Here is a 27,981-nt window from a genome sequence, read left to right on the forward strand (position 1 = left end):
TGAAGATTTTTATTATTTATTTATTTATTTGTCAGAGAGTGAACAGAAGCAGGGGGAGCAGCATAGGGAGAGGCGGAGCAGACTCCCCCACCTCGAGCAGGGAGCCTGGCGCAGAACTCGAGCCCAGGACCCCGGGATCATGACCTGAGCCAAAGGCAGACGCTGCACTGACCGACCCTCAGGCTTCCCTACTGTATTGTTTTCTAATCTGAAAAACAGTCTTTAACATAGTGGGGACATGACATAAAAATGGTTGAGCTTAGGAAAAACGTTTTAAAGCATTGGGCACGTTCTCACGCTGGTCCCAAAAACAATCAGGAAGGTGCCAGGCAAGTCCGTGGCCATCCTGTTAAACAAAGCAGGGGGGACACGAATAAGGAACGGTTAAATATTTCACCTGTTTTCGATCGCTGCTATAACAAATTACCAACAACTTGCGGGCCTAAAACAACACGCATTTATTATTTCATAGTCCTGAAGGGCAGAGGTCCGACAGGGGACTCACTGGCAACAACCGAGGGTCGGTGCGGCCGCGGCCCTCCCCGGGGGATGAGCCGTCTCCTCGCCTTTTCCGGCTTCTGGAGGCACCTGCGCTTCTCGACCCGAACCCCTTCTTCCACCTTCAAGGGGGAGCCGCCGCGTCTCTCAGACCCTGCAGCTGCGCTGACCCTCTCCCGCCGGCCTCTGAGGCTCTTAAGGACCCCGTGATGGCAGCGCCCCCCCCCCCCAGGTGACGGGCCGCCCTCCCCGTCTCAAGGTCAGCTGACGAGCCGTCTTCGTTGCCCTCTGCCCTGCTGCTCGGCATAGTCATAGGTCCCAGGGCCAGGACGTGGGCATCTGTGGGGGCCGCTGTTCAGTGACTAATACTTGAGGGAAAGGTACAATCAGAGGGAGATAAGGAAGTGCAGACCATCGAGTCGCGGCGTCCGTGGACTTCCAAGGCCGCCCGAGCTCGGCGACAGCTCGGCAGTTCTGCTCTCCCGGAGCGCGGGGGGAGGGCTGCGGCTCTCCTCTGCTCTCCCGTTATCCCCCCTTCTCCTGATTATCAGTCCGATAAACGGCTGTCTACTCCTAAGTTGAATGAAAAGGGGAGGCTGACTTTTCTCCAGGTAGATGGATAAGGTCTGAAAGAAATCGTGAGAGAGAGCGAGTTTCAGTGTGCCCTGGAGAGAGAGCGGGAGTAAAAGGGAGAAGGAAGGAAGATGGGGAGGCACCCAGGGGCCCAGCATGTGCCTGACCCTCCCGAGAGGATGGGACGTGGCGGGGGGGGGGGGGCCTGCAGTTGGACCCGCTGCTCCGCACGCCCCTGGGGCACCATCACTTCCAGGACAGGGCATTGGCTGGACGGGGCCCCTAAGGGAAGACCCCAAGGGGGACACCCTCCTCTCCTGGGTATGCAAGTCACACTGAACTGATCCTCAGGCTTTTTAGAGTCCTGATGGGCCAACGCTGAGAAAGCTGTCCTTCACTGGTGAGCAGGGACCCCGGGGCGGCTGAGCTGGTGAAGCGTCTGCCTTCGGCTCAGGTCAGGATCCCGAGGTCCTGGGATCGAGTCCCACACGGGCCTCCCTGCTCAGCGGGGAGCCTGCTTCTGCCTGTCCCCCCACTCTTGCACACTCTCTCTCAAATAAATACATAAATAGATCTTTTTTTTTTTTAATAATAAATAAATAGAGCTTGGGAGCAGTTTCAGTGGTTCAAACACCAGGTGAGGACGTTAAGCTTCAGAGAGCAATCAGTTCAGTGATGAAAGTGACAGACCCGCATTTTCCATCCCAAAACTGATTCCAGCCTTGTCTCCGTCCTGGGAGTCTCCCTGGCAGTTCTCAAATGCTGGTGGAGGTCCAACGGCCAGTCTGACACAGCCTTTGTAGTGTGGAGCGAAAAGTATCCTTTCCTTTATGAATAATGACATTGCTGCGTGGTAGTTAGTTTCCTTTTTTTTCTTCCCCAAGATTTTACTTATTCATTTGAGAGAGAGCCAGAGAGAGCACAAGCAGAGGCAGCAGCAGGCAGAGGGAAAGGGAGAAGCGGAGTCCCCGCTGAACTGGGAGCCCCCCGTGGGGCTTGGTCCCGGGACCCCGGGATTGTGAGCTGAGCCGAAGGCAGACGCTTCACCAGCTCAGCCACCACAGCTGGTAAGCTGGTTTTCTACAGGACCTTACTACAAAGTTAAAGCATCAACTCCCCAGTGCAACATAGTTGTTGTCCCCTCACTGGTCTTGGAAACACAAGCCTAGGAAACCCTTGACAACACTCTACGTGATCAAATGTGTCCTGTGTGAGAGTAGGGAACGAGACGAGAGCATCCATACGTCGTACGCATGTGACAAAGACTAAGTCGGAATATGAAAATAGGATTTTACGGTGGCAAGAACGTAAGTGCCTCTTCCTTTCCCCCCTTATACACTGCGTGGTGCATGTCCCCACACCGTGAGATGGAAATTTGGGGATGAACAGGTTGCGTAACCCGAGATCCACGATAGCTGAAGGACGGTGTTAATTACTGTGCCAAAGAACAGAAATTCAGCTGGGCGCACTCATGCCTGATATCTGGATAACCAAAGAAAATGTAAGATATTCCTGGAAATGAGGAAGTTGTTCCTAAGGTGCTGTGACAAGGAGAACCATGTTTGAAACCACCACCTTCCCAAGTTGGAGTCACAGGTGTTTCTGGACCCTCCTGGAGCTGGGAGAGTGTTCAAGAGAAAGAAACGCCAAACTAGGAGCAAGGCATCTGTTCCAGATAGTGCTCTCTAGTTCTCAAAAGCCGTTAAAAGTTAGGCCGTTTGGCCGTTCGTCTGCATAAGTGAGCAATATTTAAATGGGGCCCAGCAGCTAATGCGCACTCAGACCTGCACAGAGTTGGACTAGAGTCTCCGGGGGAGCGGGCATAGTCTGATCAGCGTCCCAGATAAACACATTATCTGATAAAGTGTGAATGTCTTTTCCCGATGGGCACTAACTATGCTTTAGTCGGACTCTTTGTAATAGAATCAAAAGAGTATGGCATCTAGAAGTAGATCCGCATACGCGCGGCCAAACGATTTTCTACAAAGGTGCCAGGCAATTCAATGAAGAAAGGATGAGCTTTTCAGCTAATGGTACTGGAATGACTGGGTATCCGCACAGAAATTTTAAAGTGAACCATACTCATCTCATACACAGAAAGTGAACCCAGAAAAGGCCTAAGACATAAATGTAAGACCTACAAGTACGAAACTTCTGGAGGAAACACAGGAGAAAACCTAAGTGACCTGAGGCTAGCGGAAGTTTTCTTAAGACAGACACGAGAAAGCACAAACTATAAGAGAAACGCTTGGTGACGTGGTGGGGAGGACCGGGGAGGTGGGGAACCCCCGCAAGACGGCGCGGCCACTTGGGGAAACAGTCGGGCAGGCCCTCAAGAGTTAACCATAAACTCTCCACATGACCCAGCAATCCCACTTGCGGCTGTTGACCAAACACACAAAAACAAAACCAGGCAAACCCAGACAGCAGACGTCTGTATCAACACTTGCAAGCGAATGCTCGTCGCAGCTTTCTTCGGGGTCTCCAAACACTGGAAGCAACCCAAGCGAGTGGCCACTAACTGTCAACAAATCGCGGTGGCCCTGGCAGCACGACAGGGCGGCCTCCAGCCGTCCCCAGGGCCAGCTACCGTGACACCCGGCCGTGTGCAAGAATCCGAAAACCAGTGCGTTAGGTTTCAAAAGCCGGACACAAGAGATGACATACTTACTGTAGGATTCTGGGTATAAACAAGTTTTGTTTGTTTGTTTGTTTGTTTTTTAAGCCAAAGGCAGAGAGAGCAGATCGGGATTGCCGGGGGCTGGGGCGGGGGCAGGAGAGGAGCGGGAGCTTCCGGACAGTGGAAACGCCCCGACGGTGTGGTCGTGTGGTCGCGGTGCTTACATGGCTGTGCACAACCCGTCAGTTGCTCACTGGAGTGGCTGGACTCCTTGCATCTGAATGATACACAGACAGAGCTGAGCCCCAGAAAGCATCCAATCCACGTTCAAGGGCAAATCACGCCCTACAGTCACCAGCAGGCAGTCAGCAGAAAAGCAAGATTTCAGTTTCATTTCACCAGAGGATTCCTCTAAGTTTAGGTGAGTGAAAGCAAAACATTGTGAAGAATTTTCAGAGTTTTCCCGATGCCTCCCTCCCCCCCCAGCCCCGTAGCCTGACGGTGGCGGCTCTCCCAGCACCGAGCCGGGACTCCTGGTTTTTCTACGGATCAGAGGGGCGTGACCACCGGTTCGCAGGGGTTTCGGCTCTCAGCTGCCCCTTCAGCATGTACTTTCCAGCAGCGTTCCCCAGTGCGCACCCCAGACCCGCAGCCTCAGCCGGCTGTGTCTGCTCGCACACCCTCGGGCTCCAGCTTCAGCAGCTGGTGGCAGCTGCGCGACATTTACAGCAAGAGCAGACTTGGATGCCCCAACCATGCTCCCTGGCAGCTCGCTCCTGCTCCAACTACGTCTCGTCACCCTGTAGTGCAAGGCCCCAGATTCCTCCTAGGAAGGCCTCTGCCAGACGAGGCGGAGAGGCCCAGGTGGCTCCCCTGCGTCCCACCCCCACCGGGTCCCAGGCAAAGCCAGAAGGCAGCCTGTGTGGGACTGGGTCCCCAAAGGACCATTGGTGGCCAGCAAGCTGCCATGCTCAGTGGTGAGAGCCCAGTTAGTGGCCCATGGGCTCAGCGAGGCCGGGCAGGTGTGAGCGCTCACCGAGGAGCCCCTCACCCGGAGGCGAGCCCCGCTCCACCCAGGCACCTAGACCCCCTCCCGAAGCCACGGTAGGCCCTCTGCCACCTCCAGAGACGGTTATTCCATGATGATGCAGAGCGAGGCGGCGTGGGGCGGACCCCCGCTGGTATCAAGAGCCAATGACTGATGATAATCTCTCCTGTTTGGATAAGGGGACATCAAAAAGGATGTTTCATATGGAAAAGACCCAAATCGGGCCTGTGAGCTGAACTTAACTTTTCCATTTCCACAATTTGCCCGAAGGCCACATCACGCACACTAGTTACAGCTCAAGAAAAAAGAAGAGGGCGAGGTTTTGCACTGGAGAAGTTCCCGTGCAGAGCTCGGTCAGAGACAAACGGGGCGCATGTCCTCCAGGCTCAGCCAGTCCTTGGAGACACATCAAGGCTCTGTTGACATTTGGGGCCGTCCTGTGTGCAGGAGTGGGATAAGCGGCATCCCTGGCCTCCACCCACCAGGTGCTGGGGGCAGCCCTTCCCCCGGTTGTGTCAACTCCAATGTCGCCAGACATGGCCCAGTGTCCCCCAGGGGCAGAAGCACCAGGTTGAAAACCACTGAGCTTTGTTTCTTCCCTTTGCCTCCGTCCCCTTCAGATCTCTTCCCCTCCGCTCCGCCTCCTCCCTCTCCACACTTCCTTCGAACCTGCCCCCGGACCACAGTCACCCCCTTGGGACCGTCTGGAGCCTCCATGCCCTCCAGCAGGGATGCAGAGGAGAAGGTATCCTCAACAATGGCCAAGGCAAGAGCTCTTCCACGTGACCCCACGGCCAGCTCAGGGTCCCGAGGAGAGGCCAGTGGCTTCTGAAAGGACAGGGTGCTGCTGTCCCTGGGTGAGAGCCAGCCTGGCAGGGAACAGACTCAGCTGTCCGCCAGGCGTCACTCACGTGTCCTTGGGACGGGTTGGGGACCTCTGAGTCCAGGACACCCTCCTTCACCCACCACCGCTCAGGCCCTCTGGGAGTCCAAGGGGCAGAGGCCCACAGCACCAAAAATTCCTAGGAAGGGCTTTTCCCCACCCAGCATAGAGTACCAGAGTGGCAGGATTCACAAGAAACTGACAAGAAAGGAAACTGAACGATCGGGCACCACTTCCCATCAGCAGGACCGACCGCAGTAGGAAACTGGGGGAGTCCCTCGGGCTGCCTGAGTCACAGTGTGGCCCACGAAAGGCACCGAGATCACACCTGTCAGGAGCAACCAACAGCACAGACAAGACTTGGTCCTCAAACCCCCGAGCCTGGGTTTTGTCCCATCACCTGTCTTCAGGGGCCAAGACAGACTAGGCTGCATCATAATCCCTAGGTCTGAGCTTGTTCAGTATCAGATGTCGCTGTGTCCTTGTCACAGGCAATCGGTCCCAACACGCCTCATACATCATAAACCCCAGCTCTGGGGCACATAGCAGACACTTGTGCCGTAAGCACGAAGAAAACGCTGATGGCAGAATTTTGCCTTCAAGATGAAGATCGTTCATGATAAGTTTTCTCTTCAGACAAGAGTCCTGGGGGTGAGGGGATCCGGGCCGGGACAGAGAGTTTCTGGGGCTCGGTGCTCATGCCCAACCCCCCGTTCACCTCCCACAGTGTGGTGCGTGAGATCAGACTACAGCTCAGGTCAGCCTTGAAGAAAAGTACACTTCGGTTTACCTGGGTTCTGGTGGGAATGCTTGGGTGTTCTAGAAGCAACAAACTCCTCCACTCCCACCTCTGAATCAGCCACCCTCCGTCCCCAGTGGGCGGTCCCTCCCACTCAGCAGAAACGGAAGGGGAACCTGCTCCCACAGTGCTCCCCGCTCGGCCAACACCAAACCTGGCCAAATGCCACGCTCTGCATTCTCCATCCTGGACCCAGTGGCTGACCGCGGCTGGAGGGGAACCTGTGTCTGTGAGGCCCGTGACCCTCGGCAAGCCTTCCTGCCGTCCAGTGACCAAATCCACTTCCCGTTTCTTCTCCTCTCTTCGGACAGCTGTCCCAGACATTCGCTCCTCAAGCCTCCAGTTCCCAGACCACTGGGAGAACCAGAGGACAGGGGGTCTGGCCGCTGAGATGGGGGCGAGGTCTGGCCCCAGACAGGCCCTTCACGGAGGGGTCACACCCCCAGCACCTGGCTCCCGGGCCTGGCACTGCCCACGCCACACTGTCGCGTGCGGAGGGCACAGTGTTGGCCCAAATGGGCCAGACAGGCTGGGAAGCCCCCAAGGTTAGCGCCCGGTGCCGGTATTTCGCCCTCCCTTACTGGACAACTGCATGACCCACGAGTGGACGAGAATGGATAAGAGGAGAGAAATGTTCGATTTGGGGACATCAGTCAACATTCCTTTCTAAGACCCAGGAACAAGCACATGGAGCTTCCCAAAAGGGGTGTATGCAGGATTACAAACCACGTGGATGTGGATCCGCTGGGAAGGACGGGAGAGGGGAGGGAGCAGGGGAGAGGGACAGAGATGCGACTGGGTTAAGGACCTGGAGATACGAGGTTGTGCTGGGTGGCCCAGAGGCCATGTAACCCCAGGGTCCTCAGAAGAGGGAAGCAGAGGGTCTGGGTCAGGGGCACTGGACGTTGCCGGGCTGCGGGCTTCGCAGCGGAAGGGCAGCCTGAGCCGAGGGACGCGGCGCTTCTGGAAGCTGGAACTCGATGCCTCCTGAAACCGCCAGATGCAGCGCAGCCCTGCCGACACCTTGATTTGCACCCACTGAGGCCCGCGTTGGACTTCTGACCCCCACACTATGCAGACGGAGTCTGTGTCGTTTTGAGCCGCTAGGTTTGCTGTGGCCTGTCACGGCAGCCATGGGAAATTAGCCCAAACCCTTAGATGTCTTCCGCTCCCGTCCATTCCTTGAATGACGAGACAACACACAGGAAAATGAGGGGCCGCGGGAAGGCAGCAAGGCAACCAGGCGCCAGACGCCATCAATGCACAAGTAGGAAGCACAGGGACAGCTGAGCAGACCCTTTCCTAGCAGGGGTCCGGCAGGAAACTCCCAGGCTGCGGGAACAGAACAATCCAGAACAAAGCCTCTTGCTCGACCCCCAGAACAAGAGTGGCTTATGCAAGGCACCGCCCTGTGTCAGTTACTCCAACAGCCCCACAGAAAAGATGAAGAGTGGGAAGCAGGCAAGGGCCGTGCATAGAGCTGCCCCGGGCTCGGGCCTCTTGGAGTACTTCTAGAAGGTTCTAGAGGGCACCCACCATGAGGGGCTCGACACACAGCAAGCAGTTAGGACGCAACTGCATTTAGCCACAAGGGACTCTGAGGTCCTAACCTACAGGCCAGGCCCTGGCAGGTCCTGAGATGGGGAGATGAGCAGACACAGTGTGAGCCCTCAGGTCGCTCGAAATCGAGAATAAACATAACAGATGCCGCAGGTGGCACATAAAAGGTATCGCTTCCGAAGTCTTAGGTGTAACAGGGGCGCCTGGGTGGCTCAGTTGGTTGAGCGCCTGACCCTTGATCTCAGCTCAGGCCCTGATCTCAGGGTCATGAGTTCTAGCCCCGTGTCGGGCCTACATGTGGTGTGGAGCCTACTTAAAAAAAAGTCTTAGATGTACAGAGGAGCAATATTTTAGGGTTTTCCCACTTAATTCTCAGTCCCAGAAATCACATAACAATGGTAAAAAGTATAAACATTGCCAAAATTTTTTAAATTTTAAGTAGTTTCCACGCCTGATGTGGGGCTTGAATTCATGACCCCAAGATTAAGAGTCACAGGCTCTATGGACTGAGCCAGCCACGTGCCCCAAAATGTTCTTCTTCACAGTCTGATTTCTACTTCAAAGAGGCAGATTAAGTGTACGTATTTTCATATTTACTTATAAAGCAAATGATACACGTATATCACAAAGAAGGAAATTACACCGATCTCCAGGTAACCACGCCTCACCTCTGAAAATGAAAGCAGTAATTTGGAAACTGTGTCTTGATGGAAAAGCATGTCAGTCATCCCTAAGTGGGGCCACTCTTTAACGCACGCCGCCAGCAGCCGTCTGTACCACACGGAAAACTTCTGTGGCCGTGCTCCGGCTCGCTGCAAACTGCTGCCGAGAGTTAAGATGCTATAACCTTCCATCGACTAAATGAGACACGTGAGCACCATCTCAGCGTGCCACCGCCCGTGTGTCTGGGTTGTGACATGTCCCCTCCGCCCTCTGGATCTTCATGCCCCAACAGGACTCAGGACCCCTGCCATGAGGGCTGCGGGAAGCTGCCAGTGTCTCTCCCCTTCTAAACATTAGCGCAGTTACTCTGCTTTTTTAGGCAAATGGAAATATAAATGGCATCTCGTATTGTCTTTCCTGAACCCACGACCCCACCTGAGCCCCTCTCGGGGGAGAGAGAACCGAGAATCTTCCCATCCTAGGACCCTTTGAAGAAAGGAGGCAGCGTGGTGGCTGCCCCGTGGGATCGTCAGGGACACCGCTTGGCACAGTCCAAGTGGAGGGGTGGGCACATGACGTCTCTCCCTGACAGACGGGAGCCAGAAGCCTGTCCGTGCATTAGGTAGACACATAGAAAGTCCTGGGTTCACGGCCCACCTCTGCCAGGGATCGGCCACACCATCTGAGCAGATGCTAGAATAATGACCCTCTCGGCGATCGTGCTTCCTGCATTCTCCCCGCTCAGCCCCGGGCGCTGCTGCTCCTCCCACCGCGAGCTGGACCAGTCCTTGCCTCTGGACATCTCTGAGCAGCGCAGCGGGGCAGGAGTGACGGGTGATGTCCAAGGAGAGGCACGTCCTACCTGACACTCTCAGGACACGCTCACTGTCGTTTGAAGATGCCCAGGAGGAAAGGCTTCCCAGCTGACTACTGCCACATGGGCGAGCCAGGGGAGACCGGCTGAGGAGTCACCCGGCCACCCATGGAACACCGAGAAGAGGGAAGTGTGCGCCGTTTCAGACCCCTGAGTCCAGAGGGCACTTCTTACGTGGCAACGCTCACTGACACGTCCGTCTAGCCTGTGTAGTCCTCCTCAGTGCATCTGTTTCATTATGGATTGGGAGCTTGAATTAGAGGGTCCCTAGGTCCCTAAGGCTCTGAAGCCGCATTAGGGAGTGAAGCAGGGAAGGTGGCAGGTCAGAGAGAGCCGCCCTCAGGAGCGGGCTGGGGTCTGTCCCACCCCAAGGACACCGGTGAGGACGAGAGCTGGGCCCCTCCAGCCACACCCGCGGAGCACAGGGCACTATGCCGGGGACAGGGGAGCTCAGCCACCGAGAGCACAGTCCGATGGACCTGGGGTCATGGCCCCCACTCCACTAGACCTGTCATGTGCCCTTCTCAAAAGCTGTCTGACTGCCCTGAGCCTGTGCCCTGCTGTGCAGCCCACAGACAGAAATAGCTGGGGTCACCCGCCGACAGCTGGGGTGAGGACGGCACAGGCTAAGGGAAGCACCTGGTGCCCAGCAGGCATGGAACACGGTGGCGGTAACCTTTCCACTTGAGCTCACGGGCACGTGGAGGTGTCCCCTCCCACAGGAAGGAGCACGAGTCAGGTTGTTCTGATCGTGCCCACAACTTGAGTGTTAGCGCTGCTATGAGCCCAGCACTCGGTGTGGGCTCTGCATGGACGGTGGGTAAGTGGTCAGTGTTGGCTGACATTCCTCGGGCAGTAAACCGGTGACCCTGGGCTCACCATCTAAGCAGAAGGGCACTTTTTAAAGCAGCAGCCCCGGGTCACTGGTACCTCCCAGTGGCCGGGTCGTTCTATTTTTCTGCAGTCCTTCTCTAAACGCTTAGCTTCCCCATTGTGGAATCTCATTGAGTTGACCTCTGACTTCAGGCTTGTTTCCGGAGAGCTTAGACATTCTGCTCTGAAGGTCTCTTTCCCTGAAATAAATATTTAATTACTCCGTTGGTTCTTGCCTTTTCTGTCTGTCGGAGAGGATCCCACAGAAGCTGTAAGTCCTTCACGACAGCCCTGGGCTCCCAAACTAAAGCTTCCCTGGGGGCACAAAGTCCCTGTCTCCCCACCTAAATGGAAGCATATTGTGAAATCCGGGGTGTAGAGGGATGTTCAGAAAATAGCTTCTTGAACAGGGCTTCCTTCCTGTGGCCAATTTCATGTAGACATGTCACAATTGCAGGGAGAAAAAAAAAAATGAGAGGTTAAAAAAATACACTGGATTTGCTGAAAAAGTTATTTCTTGTAAAAGCTTCTCCCTTCCACTTAGGAAGGACATGAACAAGCAGATTCCCCCTGGTGTCCTAAATTTGTGAAGGTAAAGAAAACCTCGCTTCGGCAAAGTTTCCGTGCCTGAGCCAGCAACGGTCTGCGCAGTGCCAGCGCAAAAAGCTCATGGAAAGGGTCGATCAGAGTGAACCTCGGTATTCACCACTGGCTATGCCCACGACCTGTCCATTGGGCTGCTGGGACACTTCTTGTGACATCAGGGGAAAAAAGGGGATGGAATGGGGTCCTTGCTGGGTGGGGCTGAGATGTGGGTAGACCTTTTACTCCTGAGCACGGCCCTCTGTGTTTCTCCGCGGGCCAGGGCGTCTCCATCTGCAAAGTCCTGGCTTCACAACGTACTCTCGGTGGTGCGATTCCAGCCCGACGGCTATATATTGGCTCATCGTTGAAGATAATATTCCATTCTGTGTCCTGCTGAGATAACTGGACAGCCCCGTGGGTGAAACTGGACCCCTACCTCACACCATATACAGGCATACCTCGTTTTATGGCACTTCCCGAATACTGCATTTTTACAAACTGAGAGCTTGTGGCACCCCTGTGAGGAGCATGTCTGTCCGCGCAGTTTTTCCAACAGCGTTTGCTCACTTCTCGTCTGTGTCACGTTTCGGTAATCCGCACGGAATTTCCAACCTTTTCGTTATATTTGTTGGGGTGATCTGTGATCAGTGACTATGACTCGCTGAAAGCATTTTTTAGCAATAAAGTATTTTTAAAAATTAAGATCTGTGCGTTTTTTAGACAACTGTGTGTTATAAACGCAGCTTTTATCTGTCCTGGGAGCCAGAAACTCCGTAGGACCCGCTCCCCCTCCAATATCCACTTTGTTGTGACACCCGCTTAATTGTGGTGGTCTGCGGTGAGGCCACCCCGTCTCTGTGTCTGCCCGTGGGCCCTGGGTGGCTTCCTTCTCCGTGGCACTGGGGTTGGACTCGTCCACACTGCTGTGGGGAGCCGTCATCTGCTCTTTGCCATCCGTGAGTAACACCCCATTGTACACACCACCACGGGCTGCTCCCCCACACTCTCTCATGGATGGACCCCACGACCGTCCGCGGTGTTTGGTGCTTCTCAGTGAGGTTGCTGAGCAAAATGTAGCACTACTGGAAGTCAAGCTACTGCTGCCGAGGAAACCGGGGCCCCCAGAGCACCCGGTTCCACCCCTCACGGCGGAACCCGCTGATTCCAGCTCCGACACCCAGCCTTTCTGCCAGCTGGCTTCCCTCCACGCCCTGGAGTCAGGCCGCTTTTCTGCCCTAAACCACAGTCTAGGCCCCCCACCCAGTATTTGCTGATGGTTTTTCTGTTTTCCTTCTCACTAACTCACTGCAGGAACCAGATTCACAGGTTCCCTTTGGCTGTCCATGATGTCACCCAAGATCCTTGGGGCTCCTTTTTGCTCAGACACACCTGAGGTCCACCATTCCGGCTCGGGCCATCTCCTTTGCCCCCCTGGGGTCCTCCCAGCCCCACTTTCCAGCTACTGCCTCCAGGGTACAGCTGATGGATCTAAAGGCTGTCCCCAACCCCAACGTCACCCTTCTCAGAGAGCCCTGCCTGCGCCCCAAAACTGTCGCAAGGAGCCAGGTCTGCTTGGTACGTGGAGAGCAGCGCCAGACAAAAGGGACGTTTCCAATCAACTCTGCTGGGCAGAGACCTCACGCTGGGGCTGGACATGTGCAGTCCCACCTTGCAACCACCCAGACGGACACTCCAGGGCCCAGGGCTCTGGGAGGACTAGCGCTGCGGTGGACCGGAGGCCCTGTCCCACCGGAAATCTCCCAAACTCATTCCGCGTCTGCCCGAGGTCTGGACTTGGGGTCATTTGGACTTGTCTTACTCCCACAGACCTATCTGCAGCGCCACCTGCTCTGCGACCCGGACAGAGGGCGGACGGGCACGCCCCACCCATGGGAGGGCTTGGGTAAATATTCGCAGGAGAAGACAGGGACCGAGAGAGAGCGTCCAGAAGGAGGACGCCCAGAGACAAGACCTCCTCCGAAGACAGCGCGTGAAGATGAGATGCCCATCTCATTTTTCTGGAGAGCAAATCTGAGGACGCGACCTTGAAGGACACGGGCCAGAGAACCTCAGTGAGGATGGCACGTCAGATGAAGTGCTGCAGACTGCTAACGGGTCGGTCAGCGCTGGAGAGCTGCAGACAGAAGGCCTCCTTCAGGTTCACGAGTGCTGCTCTGCGCGCCCTGATGCGTCCAAAGAATGTGTGGGAACTTGGCCAGGAGAGGAAATCCACGCTTCCTCCCAAACCAGCCACGTGCAAGTAAGGTCTTGGTCAAATGAGGGTCATAACCTTGACTCGGTTGTTCTTGACCACGGACCGTGTGCCTTTCTTGACCAATACAGAGTGCAGAATAACACACAGGCTTTATTTTGGGGTAAACGTTTTTCCATGAAATGAGACCCCCCCCCAGGTTTCCATCATCACTCTGAAATTAACAAGTGGGAACTTTCGGGGGCAGCTGGCTGGTTCAAGTCGGCTGAGCGTGTGACTCTGATCTCAGGGTTTGAGTTCGAGCCCCAAGTTAGACATAGAGATTACTTAAAGATAAAATTTCTTTTTTTTTTTTTTAAGATTTTATCTTTTTATTTGACAGAGAGAGAGCATAAGCAGGGGGTGCCGCAAAGGGAGAAGCAGGCTTCCTGCTGAGCAGGGAGCCCAACGCAGGGCTCGATCCCAGGACCCTGGGATAATGACCTGAGCCAAAGGCAGAGGTTCAACCCACTGAGCCACCCCAGTGCCCCCCCAAAATAAAACGTTTTTTAAAAAAAGAAGTGGGGACTTTTGGAAGCCGCACCAAGTGGCAAACATTGAACCTGTCAGGCAAGGTCAGTAGCCAGACACAAGCTCGCTCCAGCCCCAGGTGCCCCCAGCCCCGCCCATGTCTCATACATGCTGGGGTTAAAGTGCATGCGGTCTTCAGACCGACAGGCCCCTGAGTGAGAGAAGACACAGGCCTGAGAAATGGGTCTGGAGGGGAGGGCAGCAAAGAGCCCAGGGCGGGAGGGGGCCATGGGGCTTCAGTGGAGCGGCAGCTGGTCCCGCTGCCCGACCAAGGCTCCAGGCTGCAGACCCACTCAGGGACAGAGTGCGGTGACAGAGCGCGTTTTGGTAAATACTCCGTGTCTTAGGGCCAAGAATGACGAACAGACATTTCCACGATCCGAAAAACTGAAGACAGTGAACAGCAACACAGAGGCCAAGCGATTTATAACCAATCCGGAACCACGTCGTTCACGTGGATTAACCGATCCAGAACCACGTGCCTCTACTCTAAAAAGCCCAAAGTGGAAACATTAACACCTTAGTGTTTAGAATGAACCCTTGAACGGGGGGCACCCGAGAGAAGACGGGCTGCGGCCGGCTCCACACACACGAGGAAAGACATGACATTTCGAAAGGATATCTCTGTTTTAAGGACTTTGAAGACCCCAAAATAGAGCGTGGGGAGGGTCGGGGACAGGTGCCGGGGTTCTGGGAGCTGTGTGGGGCGTTCCAGATGTCACAGCCCTGTAGCAGCACGGTCATGAGGAGCTCGGGGCAGCGCCACCCAGCAGAAGCGAGCAGAAGCGAGCTCATGCAGCCCCAGAAAGACCCCTCTACAGGCGTCTGGGAGCGTGGATTCAGGGAGGGTCCTTCACTCCCAGCACTGGTAAGAGGGGCTCCCTGCACCGACACTGTTGGTACAGACGGCCTCCCGGGGCTCTGGGGCTTGTGGGCTCCCGTGACCAGCCCCCAGGAAAACCCCAGGTGCTGAGCCCCTAACGAGCATTGCAGGTGGACACTCCTGCTGGGGAACTGAGTACGTCCTGTACCTGACCCCTGGTAGAAGGCTCTGGAAGCCGGCGCCTGCTCCCCCAGACTTTGCCCGCGTGCCTGTCCCTTTACGGGGCAACATCAGGCCAGGAACACAGGTTAGCCTTGGGCTTTACCCACACAACACACCCCGGAAGGTGGAAGAAGTGTGTTCTGGGTGGGGACGACGAAGAAGACAGCGTTCCTAGAAATCCTGCCACGCACGGGCCCAGGAGAGGCCACACCCAAAGGACAACCAGGAAGACCTGAAGTGGCCAGGAGTTACCACAGGAGCAGGTACAACCAAATAAATCAGTAAAACGAGCTTTGTTACACTTTTGAATGGATCTTCCAAAGCGAGCGAGCTCCAGGTGTAAGCTCTCTCGGTTACCAAAAGTAAGATCAGCTTCTCTCTTCGCTGTGGGTAGAACTGCACCACTTGGTTCTACCGCTTGGCACCAAGCCATAACCCACCTACCCGGACAGGTGGCCTTATTTGGAAACAGGGGCTTGGCAGATGCCATCAGCTAACGATGAGGTCATGGGAATAGGGTGGGCCCTGCAGCCAATGCCTGGTGCCCTGCGATGGGAGCAAAATTTGGACACAGACCGAGGGGAGACCGAGAGATGGACCCACCAGCCAAGAAACAGCCGGCAGTGCAGCAGCCACCAGAAGCCGCCGACCAGGCCAGTGAGGGTCCTTCCTGGGGGCTTCGGGAGCCGTGGGGACGCGTGCCTCCTGCTCCCGGCCATTGGGAGCCCCCAGCGGGTGCAGCCTCAACGGACACCCACGCCAACCTCACGGAGCAGAGGTAGGAGCGGGATTTGTCCCGCACCGTGAGAAGCTCTAGCGAAGCCGCAGGTACAGCAGGGAGAGTCACATGACACTTTTTTACCCCGGGCAGAGGGGATCGATGGACGTGTCATGTGAGTGTCTCGAGTCAGGATTTCAAAATCAATCATGCGGACGGCCAATCTATCAATCAGTCACTTCTGCTCTGGAGAGGCAGAACCCCTGACCCCCAGCTTCGCAACGTTAGCTGACACAGACCAAGTCCGCGACAGCGTGCAAAGGACAGCCTTCCCGGCCAGCGGGCCCGGCTCTCGGTCATCGGAGGCCGGGGGAAAGCCAAGACTACAAACACCCAGGCTCTGCCGTCGGGTGGGCTTAACCACGTGGCAGGAAGCTTTGGAAAGGGCTGTACTCGCGTGGGGAAGGGCTCCTACGTGCTGCATATTTGAATGGAAAGAAGAAAGTCTTCACTCCCAAACCACTTGTCCAGAGTGACCCAAATTTTAAAGACAGACTTGGGAATCTTAAGACCACAGGGTAGATTTTCATCACACACATGCCCAAAACCACACGACAGCGCCCCTGGCCCGGGGCAAGCTGGGGATGCGGACAGGGGGATGGTGGGTCAAGGTCCCTAAGTAAGCAAAGCCGAAGATGCCGCAGTGTGAGAAACGCTTTACAGTGTCTAAGTGTCCGGAAGCAGCTTAGAGTCCCGGTTCCCATGCTCGAAGGACTGGGAGATTCTGTACCCCAGGAGGTGGACTCACTCTCCCAACCTGACCCAGGAGAGGACCACGGCTAGCTGGGCTCGTCTGGGACTCCTGGCTCCCCGTCCCCGTCTTACACGGCATCCTCCCATGGCCCCGGGATCCCCCTGAGATCACCTTGTGCGTTTCCAAACTTGGTCTCTGCGGCGGATGAGAAAATGGGACCCAAACGGGCCAAATGCCCTCCACAGGGTCCCCCGCCAGCCAGTGGGGGGGGTGGGCATGAGAGCCCGGCTCAGCCCTCCTTCCCTGGCACAGCGCTGCCTCCCGAAATCTGGGGAGAAGGATGTGCTGCAGCCGGACCTGGGGGAGAAGCTTTCCTGGAGCTTGGGAGGGCAGGGTGACCGGGTTGAGAGGCGGAGAGCAACTCCCTGGGTGAGAAGAGGGACGGAAAGGGGACGGCCTCACAAACCAGACCTAGAACCAAGCCGTCCCCAGCTTGCTGCTGCAGCAAAGTCAGCGTGCAGGTTTGGGGGCCTGCGGGACGGCCATTCAGACCAGGGGCTCGGCCCTAACTGTCGTCGTGGGGACACTAAGAACCTGGAGGCTGTGGGGGGACCCTGAGTCGGGCCGACTTCCCCACAGTGGCTCCAGATGATCCCATAGGCCAAGGGCGCTGCTGGGTCCAGATCTAGGTCTCCGGCTTTAGCCGACCGTCTGCGAGGACTCAGGGAGCACCGCAGATCACCGAGGCTCCCCGAAGACGCTCGCTCCAAGACAGCAGAGCAGCGCTGCCCACCCTTGCACGCGGAAAGCCAGCCTGCCCTCTCTCCTGGGGGTCCTGTGGCACTGAGCCCAAACCACGCCCCTGGTTCTGCCTCGACCAGCCTGCGAACACGGGCGGTCGTCTCCCCCTCCGTGCCCCCTCTGCACACATGCGAGTGGGCTCACTGCCTCTGTGGTCCATGCTACGAGATGGCGGGCGCAGGTGTTCCTGCCCAGGCTGGGAACATCTAGAAATAGCTTTAGACACAGAATGTCCCAGGGAGAGTGGCAAGTAAGTCTTGTCCCTGAGACTTAGGGCTAGTTCTTGCTTCTAAATTGTCAGCAAAAAAGAGTCGTCCTGAGACACACATACAGGGAGCTTTTGGCCTTGACCTCCCTCCAATCCGGTCACCCCCGTGGTCACCCCAAGGTCTGGGAGTGCGCAGTGTGTCTGCAGGTGGCCGCGTGGGATCGCACTGAAGGACCCTCTGGGAGGCACCTCCGCGCCGCCCCACGCGGCCACTCCCCTGGCTGGGGCTCCACATCCAATCCTTCGGTTCAACAAACCCGAGTGCTCCCTCCGAACCGGACAGGGGCCCGGTCAGGGGCCTGGGAGCGCCCGTGTGGGAAGCTGGAGATGCATCTCCCGGGAACCCCTCCATGGGGCCCCGTGTCTGTGGCGGCAGAGCCTGGAGGACCAGCCCAGTGTCCTCCCCGTGGGAGCTGAGGAGTGCAGAGGGGAAGGAAGGGGGCAGAGTCGGGAAGGGGAGAAGGCGCACGGAGCTCATTCAAAGAGGAGGTGGAAGCAAGTCGGTATCTGGGTACCACGTAGTGTGAGGAGTTGACCTGTTTTGTCCCTTGTGAGCCTCCCTGTGATCTCATCGCCAACATCACCACAGAGGCTCAGAGGGGGTCGGGCGGCCACTGCAGCATCCAGCTCCGGCCCGGGCAGCCCTGGGACCCCAGCCTCACACCCTGCACCACAAAGCCCCCTGAGAGCCCACATGCACAGGCCAGACGGGCCCGCGCCCATGTCTCCGGCCGGGTGGGGACAGGCGCTGGCACGCAGAGCCCCGCTCCCAGCTGCCGAGCCGGCCGCAGGAGAAGAACCGCAGGCCCTGTGGCCAGGCTTCCAGCTGGGGTGGGCAGCAGCGGCCCTGGGAACGCAGGGCCAATGGGGAACTGAAAGATAGCGGGCCGGGCCAGCTGGAGCGGGGGAGCCCGGTTCTCAGGGACTCTGCCTGGGGACAAGGTCAACGCCACAGCCAGAGCCCAACTGGGAACCACACACAGGGTCAGGTCCGTTGATCTCCTCCTCCTCCTCCACACCCTCTGAGGCTCACACAAATGCCACGAGCACGGACACAGGGACCCCACCGCAGGAGACCCCCCCCCATTCCACTCCCATCTGCGCCACCCCGTGCACGACCCGGCCTCGCCTGCCTTGCACTTTGGGGGCTCCCCCCCGCACCTCAGATGTCCGTTGGCTCCCCCTCTCGTCAACACCCGCCCCTCACTAATGCATGAGCCCCCTCCCACTCGGTTCTCAGTGGGACACTCAACACCTCCCCGACTGCTTTCTCCCATTCTGAATGTGTTTCTGGACCCGCCCAGCTGTGACATTTCTTACTGGAAAGGGTGAGGTGCGAATGGGTCCTCCTGGTCTAGAACAGAGTTTGTGGGCCATGCCTGAGCTCCACGGTCTTCTGAGCTGCCCCCACCGTGTACCCTTAAGTTTAGTTGTTCCCAACCTCTGTTCACTGGGGAGTCATTCCAGTTTCTGGAAGCCACGTGTGAACGCCGTTCGGTGGCCCCTGAGAGCCTGCCACTGGCCCTCTGGGAGAGAACCCCGGACCCCGGTGTCCAGCCTGATTCATTCGCTGGCACCAGGGCAGGTCTCCCCTGTGGCTCTCTCCCGAGACCAAGCCAGGAGCTGGGGGCCGAGGCCGCACCACCGAGGAGGGCAGGGAGTGGACCTGAAGGCGTCCGGGGTTCCTGAGCACTAGGAGTCGCAGTCCCAAGCCACGTCACCGCCGAGGGCCATTTCCATTTCCAGTCTCAGAGCCAGCTCGGGGCCCAAAGCACTTCGGCCCCAGATTCGAGAGCCTTCCCCACCGGTGCCGGAGATGAGGACAGATCCGCCAACTCGAGGATGCCCGGGGCACGGATGCTCCTGCGGGAGTTTTCAAGAGTTTCTTCTCATTTTTCGTCCTCCAAAAGACAGATTTTTAAACAATTCCTTCATTCGGAATTTTACTTCCTTACAAATTCTCAGAACAACACTCCCTCCTGTTTTCCTGAGTAGTTTGGACTCTAAAGTCAGAGACAGAACCACTTTTGTCTTTGTCACTCCCTGATTCTCAATCGACTTGGAACTCACCTGGTCCTGAGACCAGGAGCCTGTTTTGCGAGCTGGTGCCCCACAAGTCTCCCCACCTCCTACAATGGTGACCTTGGAAATAACCTCCAGAGCTGAGAGCCTCATGGGCGTTTGAATCCCCAGAAGCTCCGATGAGGGGACCGGGGAGCCTACGATCCCCGAGTGTCAGAGGGGCCGCTGCGGCCTGGGACAGCGCCTTCCAAACGCTGCCCAGCCCTACAGCACGACGGCTAGGGCTGCCTCCCACAACACGGGGCCGTCCTGGGGTAGCTTCCGAGCTCCTCGCTGCCCTGCCCAGTCTCCCACGTGCCATGTGTCCGCATCTTTTGTCAAGAGACGCGTCTGAAACTCCCTACAGGACCCTTTGCTGGTGGCTTCCCTGGGATACGGAGTAATTTCTCCCCCACCCACCCCCTAGGCTTCATGCACAGTGAGGGAAGAAGTGGCCCTCGCCGATCAGGGGTCTCTAGACCCCAGGAACAGTGCGGGGGCTCCTCTCTCTCGAAGACCACATGGTAGCTTGGGCCGCAGCAGGAGCGACTACGGGAGGGGCCAGTGCTAGGAAATCGGGGCTCCCACTACAGCCCCGGCCCTCTGGTTGCTAAAATCTGCCAGCACACGCCCGCTGGAAGGAGCCACAGCAAGTACTAGGCCGTGCTCTGTTCATCAGTCCAATGACAGATGGCTTTAACGAGCTCCCGGACCCTTCTGGCTTCTGAGCCGAGGGTCTTCACCACACAGCAAAAGGGGGCTCAGGGGAAGGGCCCAGAACCCCAGAGCTGCCCCTGGACTCCCCAGGAGAAAGGGAGGCTTCCCTCCTCTCCACTCCACACCGGCGCCACCCTGCATGCAGGTGCTAAGGGCTGCTTGAGTCTGCAGCGGTGGCCGACAGGCCCGTTGAGGCCGCCATAGCTCTCCGGCTGAGCCCTTACTTGCCGGTCAGTACCTGCGAGGGATGTCCCACCTTCCGGAAGGCTGGGGCGATGCCGGCAAGCAGCTTCCACAGCCAGAATCCCAAGCCACAACCTGACACCCAACAGGCAGCACCTGGCCCTGCAGAGAAGGATCTGGAATGTAGACCGTGGGGTGGGGGGATGCAGAGCAGGTGCAGAGGGCCTTCTGGGGTGGCCTTTGTCCCCTTGTCCCAGTAAACCTGCTCCACCTGGGTCTGCTGGTCTCAAAGACGTGGAACAAGTACAGACTCCAACTTGCGAGACTGGTACAGGAGACACACACATCTTGGCCCTGGAAGGTCGGGGGGTCACAGGACGGGCATGTGCTTGTCCACGGTACCCGCAGTCTCCCCTTCTAGGTAGGTCTGCACGGGAAGCCGAGCCGTAAACAGTGTCTCGGCAGGCTCAGGGCCAGACGACCCCCGCTGAGACATCTGGGCCTCCCCTCCTGCGACTCCGGCGGGGGGCCCGCAGCAGCACCGTGGGCGGAACTGACCCCCACGGCCCTGGGCTCCTCCCGAAGAGAAGGGCTCGCCCTCCTCCCAGCTCCGCAGCGGCTGAGTCCCTCCCTGCCCTGTGGAAGCCTGTCCTTCCTCGCTCTGCCAACGCCCTCAGTACAGCCCTCTGAGCCAGGTGGGTGTGGAAAGCACATCTGACCTTTTGCCTGCGTGTCTCTATGCCAGCCCAGTCGGCCAGATGGCCAGGCCAGGCCCGGGCAAGACCGCCCAGGTTCCAATCCTGGCCTTGCCTCCTGCCGGCTGTGGGCGTGGGCCCACAGACCGCTGCCCACCTCTGCGTGCTCAGCTTCGGGGTACAGAGGCTTGGAGGGCTGCGCGAGAGGACACCTGGGGGGGCTCTTGGGACAGCACCTGGAGCACTGACCACGCGCAACCCAGGCATGAATGATCGCCACGTGCGGCATTCGGGGCTGGCCCTGCAGGCAGATTTCTTTTCCCTCTCCCTTCCAAGTGTGCAAGGAATTCCGCAGCGCACCAGAAGATCCTGAGCTCCCGTCCACGGAAATATACTGAGGCCCGGGAGGTTGATCTCCATCCCGAATGCCTGGGAAAACCCATCACACTGCTTCACCGAAAACTTCTGTTGTCAGAGCGCTTTACCACATGGGGTTGAAATCTGCCCGGACCGTCCATTTGGAGGCCACGGCCAGCCTGGTTCCTAGCTCCTTTCCCATACAAAAGCCTCAGCAAGTTGTAGGTCTCCCCGCAGAGAATGCCTCCTGTTCTGGCCTCGTACAGCTCCTTGTTCCTCATGAGCCTGGACTCCAGCTGCGCCGCCGTGGGTCCGCCTCCTGGCAAGGATGGCGCTTATCTTTGGGCAAAAATCAGGAGCACCACCCATCCCAATCCCCAGAGGCACGTGCAGCTAAAACCTGGCACACATCCTTCCAGAAGTGTTTTTCAGCAAAAGAAGTTATTTTTCAAACAAATGAAATGCAGGCTGACGTGGGCTTCATTCCTTCCATGCATTCTTCTCAAGGCAGAACGGGAGCGGCCCTGTCTCCCCCTTTCTTCTTCTTGCTGGCTGGAATGTGGACTTGATGGCTGGAACCGGAGCAGCCATCTTTGCCCCCGAGGGACAGTGCTCAGAATGACAGAACAGCACAACTGGAGACACTTGAGGATGCCGCAGCCATACCAGCCTGGAGCTGCTGCCTCTGGAGTTTTCTTTGTTTACTGATCTGTCGAGTGAAAGAACTGTTTTTCTCATCTATTCCCCTGTTCTTCCTTCTTTCTCTCTCTTCTTTCCTCTTTCCTTTCCCTTCCTCCCTTCCTCCTGCCTTCCAGCTTCCTTCCAGACAGCCAGACTTAATTCTAACTGTAATCAGCCCGACGCTTTCTCCATTTGCCAGGGAGGCAGAGGAAGCAGGAGAATAAGTTGAGTGAAGTCTCCCACCACCTGCCCTGTAGGAAAACACAGTCCATCCATAGAGTCTGCTCTTTCCAGACAAGCCGGGTGCTGAGGAGGGGCAGAGACCTGCCCCCGGGGTGGGGACAGTCCCCAGCAGGTCTGGAGGTCAGCCTCTCTGAGAACCTGCACAGCGATGGGGCTGGGTGACGAGACGAGCCCGCATGCACAGAGTCCCGTGCGGCTGGGATGTAAAGAGCGCACGTGGTTGGGGGAGGGGGAGGACAGAGAGGGGAAAGGAGCTGAGACCCGTCTCCAGAACCAGGTGTTAGACAGCCACCACTCCCCAGTCCCGCCTCAGACCTCAGGCCATCCACGAAGCCTCTGTGCCGGAACCTTCCATCTGCCTCCCCAGACCCACTTTCCAACGTCTCCTTCCCACCTGCAGAAGGCCGGCCCGGTGGCCCCGAGGGCAAACCTCCACTGCCTCAGGCGACAGTGAGAGGGGAGCCAAGTAAGGAGACTGGAGGGAGGGAGGGCAGGGCCGGGGGCCTCTCTCCGCTGCCCCTCCCTGTGCATCTGGCTGCCTCCCTTCTCCAAGGATCACTTGCTCCTCTCAGGGAGACCTGATGGAGACAACGCCATCCTTCCCGTGGTTCTAGAAATTTCTCCCTTCCCTTGCCCTGCACCTGTGCTCCCACCCCAGGCTCCTGAGCTCTTCTCCTAGGTTCTGCCTCCCACACCCTCCCCCAACCCCCGAATCCTTTGAAATGAGTTTCTGACCAAGGGCCCTGGCACATTGAGGCTGCTCCCCGCCGGGGACCACTGGCGTAAGCCCACAGAGGCTCACGTCCTCGTCTGCAAGCGTGGCTGAAACACCTGCCCCCAGGACGGTGGTGAGAGCAAAGCTGGGGACGGACACAAAAGGGCCTGGTCAGCGCCCGCCCGTCTGCACAGCAGACACAAGGGCTAGAGCCCAAGGACAGGGCTCCTGCTGACTTGGATTCAGCCGGCTCAGCAGTAGATGTGGCCGCCAAAAGCAGGGCAGGAGGGCCTGCCCCCCCACAACAGAAGGGCCTGCAGGTCCCCTCCAGTCGGGCCACCAGACATCAGGCCCACAGACCAGGCTATGACCAGAGCGGCTGGCGAGGCACCGGAGGCCATGGATGGAGGGCGGCTGGAGGAAGCCGGGAGTCGCTCGGAGAAGGGGGCTGCGGACCCAAGGTATCTTCACCCACGCCGCGACCTGCAGGGTGACGAGCTTCAGATCTGACCTCAGAGCGCCACAGCTCCTTCAAGCAGAACTGAGACGCCGGGGGCAGGGGGATGGGGAAGGGCAGCATAACACAAGAAGGTACATTTGGGTTCAAAAGAAGGAAGAAATTTCTGGCAAGGTGAGCTTTCTAGGATACGATGCTTCCCACAAGGGAACGGGGTCCCCGCACAGAGGACATCCCTGTAGTGTTGCTGGGGGAATTGGAGGCGGGGGAAGGGACCATCAGCAGAACTGTCACAGAGAGCAAGGAGCGAGGCGTCCCTGGTCGTGCTGCGCACGGGACAAGCTCCGTCACAGCACGCTGGATGACAAGAGCAGCTCACGCCGATGTAGCCGAGGATGAAAATAGTGACAGTCAAAGAGTTTGGCGGGCACCGGGGTGGCTCAGGAAGGTAAGCGTCTGCCTTCTGCTCAGGTCACGACCTCGGGGTCCTGGGATCCTGGGATCGAGCCCTACGTTGGGCTCCCTGCTCAGCGAGGAGTCTGCTTCCCCCTCTGTCCCGCCTCCCCACTCCCCGCCCCACTCATGCTCCTTCTGTCTTGCTCTGACTCCTGAAAGAAAGAAAGAAAGAAAGAAAGAAAGAAAGAAAGAAAGAAAGGCAGGAAAAGGAACCCGCAGATCTGACTGGAAAACGTGAATGAGTGGAAGAGAAGAGGGGCTCTTTGTAACGGGAGAACACTGGAACTAAAAAATCACCATTTGGCAATCCTAACAGCAATGATTAACGAAAACAAGAACTGCTCAAGGACACTAAGACTGGTGAAAGCGGGGCACAGAGCTGGATTTTACTCGGTCTCAAAGTATTTCCCCCCAAAAGACTTACCAAACACGAACGTGGGGGAGTGACGTCACAACGGCAAGACCTAGCAGACACCGTCACAGTCACGGGCTTGACGCCAATGCCACCGGCCTGGACAGACCGCCACGCGTGCCTCCGCCCAGTGGGGAGCAGTCTGCGATTTTCCAGAATGCATAGCTTTCATGCCCTCGTGAGGAAACGTCAGAAAAATCCAAACTGAGAGCATGTGACAAAAGGCTCACCTGGAACATCAAACGTGTCGAGGCTGCGGAACAAGGAAAAGCCCGAGGATATCCATGGTGAAGACTGATCAGCGAGCAGCCCTTGACTGGGCTCACCGTAGGGAGCACAGGACTGGAACAAGGGGTCCCACCTACTAGGAAACGTGAACGGGGTTTCTGGGTGCGCACGAGTTCACTGAAATACTCTTTGAAATACATCTCTGTAAGTTTGGAATGGTTTTGAGATAAACAGTAACAATCAACATGGAGGAGAAAAAAAGAAAGGCAAAGAGGATTCAACTCCACGGGGCCGACCAGAACGCCCGAGGCTCCACGCGGTGGGAGGGACACGGTCGGCTCGGGAGCGCTCCTGCCAGTCCGAGTCAGGTCCAGCCCCGGGGGACAGAGGGATGCATCAGAAGCCACGAGGGACACGTGCCATCCAACTTGAGCCTGTGAGACACTCCATGGGACGACAACCCAGTCTCTTTAACAAATAGACGGCAACAGCTCTAGAAAGATGCTCGCGAGATTATCAGCTGTCTGAGCGCTCCCTGGATATTAGGGGACCTACAGGACCTGTCGTCAGCTTGTCTGGAGGGACAACGGCACTGCTGTGATTCTCAAAGTCCGCGTCTCTAAGCGCTCAGACATATTTGTGGATGGAACGAGATGGTGTCTGGATTTGCTTAAAAATGTCAGGGTCAGACAACACAAATGGACACGACGGACGAATGGACACACAAAACGCGGCGCACCCGCAGCATGGAGCACCGCTCCCGCAACAAAGAACCCGTGACTAACGTGAAATCACCTCGAAAACATCTTGAGTGAAAGAAGCCGGTCACGAAAGTCAAATATTATTCTCATCCCCCTTATACGAGGCACCTAGGTCCTCAAGTTCATCAGGGCAGGAAGTGGGAGAGGGGCTCCCAGGGGCTGGGGGGGGGAGGGCTGGGGAGCTCCTCTCTCATGGGACCGAGTCTCTGTCTGGGGAGACGGAAAGTTCTAGAGACGGTGGTGGCGATGTTTGCACAATACGGTGAGCGTACTTAATGCCACACACCTGTACACTTACCACTGGTTCAAACGTAACTTTCATCTTTTATCTATTACACCACAATAAGAAAAAAAATACCCGCATGGTTGAACCACAGGCTGAGAATCTTAGAAGCGGGACGACGGGCATCGAGATTTCTCTTGGGCCTCACCCCGCTTCTGTGCGTGTTTGGAAGTTTTCCACACAAAGACGCTTTTGTGGAAACTTACCAATGGGGCGCCCAGGGCACTCAGTCGTTGGGCGTCTGGCTTCAGCTCAGGTCATGATCCTGGGGTCCTGGGATCGAGCCCCACTTTGGGCTCCTGCTCAGTGGGAATCCTGTTCCCCTCCGCTGCTCCCCCGCTTGTGTTCCCTCTCTCGCTGGGTCTCTCTCTGTCAAATAAATAAATGAAATCTTAAAAAGAAAAAAAAAATTACCAATAAAACAACAGTCCGAGCACCCAGGGCTGATGAGGCTGGGGATGAGACGCCCTTGGACAAATGCCCGTGAGATTACGGACACCTGTATGGTGTTTAAACCATATGCAAGAACATGCATTAGAGGAAAAGTCTGGAAGGAAATTCACGGCAATTACATTAGTGAAGGTGCTCGGGTGGCAGGATAATGGGTGAATTCTTCCTTTTCTCAACCCTCCCGGATAGAGCTACCTGCTCAGTGTTTGGAACTGGTCTGCATATACCCGAAGGCAGTCACAGGGGAGAGGCTGTTAAAAAGCGGGATGTAAGGAGGGGCCGGTGATGGGGTGATAAACTTCCCGAGAGTCCCGGGAGGGCTTCTTGGAAGAGGCAGGCTGAGCTGTGGGCTGAGGCGCCCAGGGGGACACCCCCATCCGTCTAACCCTCTGGCTTAGAGCTTGGCGCCCACCGAGCACGGGCCACAGCCCCTGGCCCTGCGAGCCAGGCCCTTGCAGCGGCGTGTGGGACCCCAAGGTGCCCTCCGTGCCCAGAGCTGGCCTGCCTGCCCCGGGCTGGGGGCGCTTCCTGTGCAAACGCCAGGCAGCTGCAGCGTCTTTGGGCTGTGGTTGCCCGGCCCCAATCTGGGCTCGGAGTTGCTCAACCCGCCACGCTTTTCCTGTTCCCCTTTCCCCAGCAGGCGCAGTTTCTGCAGCGTGGGTCCAGGCGGCTCTGCGGGCTCGCCGCAGGGAAGCGCCGGCTCCGTGCACGCCGGACCCCCCCAGAGCTGTTTCCACGTCTCTGATTGTTTTTTCCCTCCCTGAGTTGCTAAACAGCTTGTGAAGAAACCCCTTTCTTTTGCTTTTTTATTTTGGGGAAGGAGTCTAGAGCCGTCTGTTCGCGAAGAAGACTCTGACGGTCCCGCCAAGGGGGTGAGACAAGCCCCATGTGCCCCAAGGACAAGGTGGGAGCAGCTCCCCTCCGCTGTCTCCCTGAGGAAGAGTGCCCCAGTGTGCACGATAGTAACAACCCCTGGTATTCACTGCTGCTGCAGGGGTGGGGGGAACCAGCCCGCGCCGTCCTCCTGCCCGCCCTCGGAGTGGGCCAGCTGGGACCCCGGCTGTCTGGATGAGGGAGCAGCGGCCGGCTCAGGGAGGCGACACAGTTGAGCTGGGTCAGGCAGGCGGGAGAGCAACCAGAACCAGGACCCCTCCCCCACGAGGGTCCATCCTGCCTGGCCCCCCGGGGCCCAGGCGCCTCCAAGACTACACGGGGGAAGGCTCCAGGCGCAGGGGGCCTGCGGTCCTTTGGGAAAGGAAAGAATCTTTCCTGAGTCACCCCTTCTGGAAGGAAATTGCAAGGGGATAATGCCCACAGGGAAGAACACCTGTGTGAAGAGAGTGTCACTTCTAGGGGACAGAGCTGGTGGCCGGAAGGGGAGCAGGTAATGTTTCATTTCTTACACCAGAGGATAGGTTCCCTGGGTTCACCGTCTTACCCCTTAGAGTGTTTCGTAGGTCTGAAATATTTGATCGTTTTAAGCAAAACAAACAGAACACCCAACTGCGTAGACTTTTTCTCCTCCAACACCGAGTCCGTACTCAGGAGACTGCTCGCCCAGCAGCAGGTGCCCTTTGCATCTGAGACCCCAGGCCCCACTTCTTACCCCAAGACACGGGATTTAAGTGCCCTCCAGACAACAAAAACAAAGCAAGCCCCTTCCCGACCATGGGGTCAGAGCTGTGCAGAGGGCCACACCGCAGTCCCTCGGGCTGAGCTGGGCCCTGCGGACAGGCCATCCCAGGCCGCCCCCCAAACACACCCGGCCCACCCCGAGGGAGACCACTGACCAGGCTCGTCCGGTGTGGGGGATGGAGGAAGCCGATGTGTTTTCCAAGCCCGAGGAAAGAATATTTCAGCCTGCTCGGACATCTGAAGCATCCGGTTCTGAGACCCACGGGCATCTCGACTGGGTAAATATCTGAAAAATCCGTTCTC

General features: G+C 57.3%; 1 long non-coding RNA gene across 1 annotated transcript; it reads right to left on the minus strand.

The window, feature by feature from the left end:
* Positions 1-436: 436 nt before the first annotated feature.
* Positions 437-27,981, minus strand: LOC308357992. Its single transcript, XR_013968274.1, has 3 exons — positions 27,834-27,981; positions 25,800-25,962; positions 437-1,124 (listed from the first exon to the last, which is right to left on the minus strand). It is a non-coding gene; the product is annotated as an uncharacterized lncRNA (long non-coding RNA).

Source organism: Martes martes (genome assembly GCF_963455335.1).
Source record: "Martes martes genome assembly, chromosome: 17".
Classification (NCBI taxonomy): Eukaryota; Metazoa; Chordata; class Mammalia; order Carnivora; family Mustelidae; genus Martes; species Martes martes.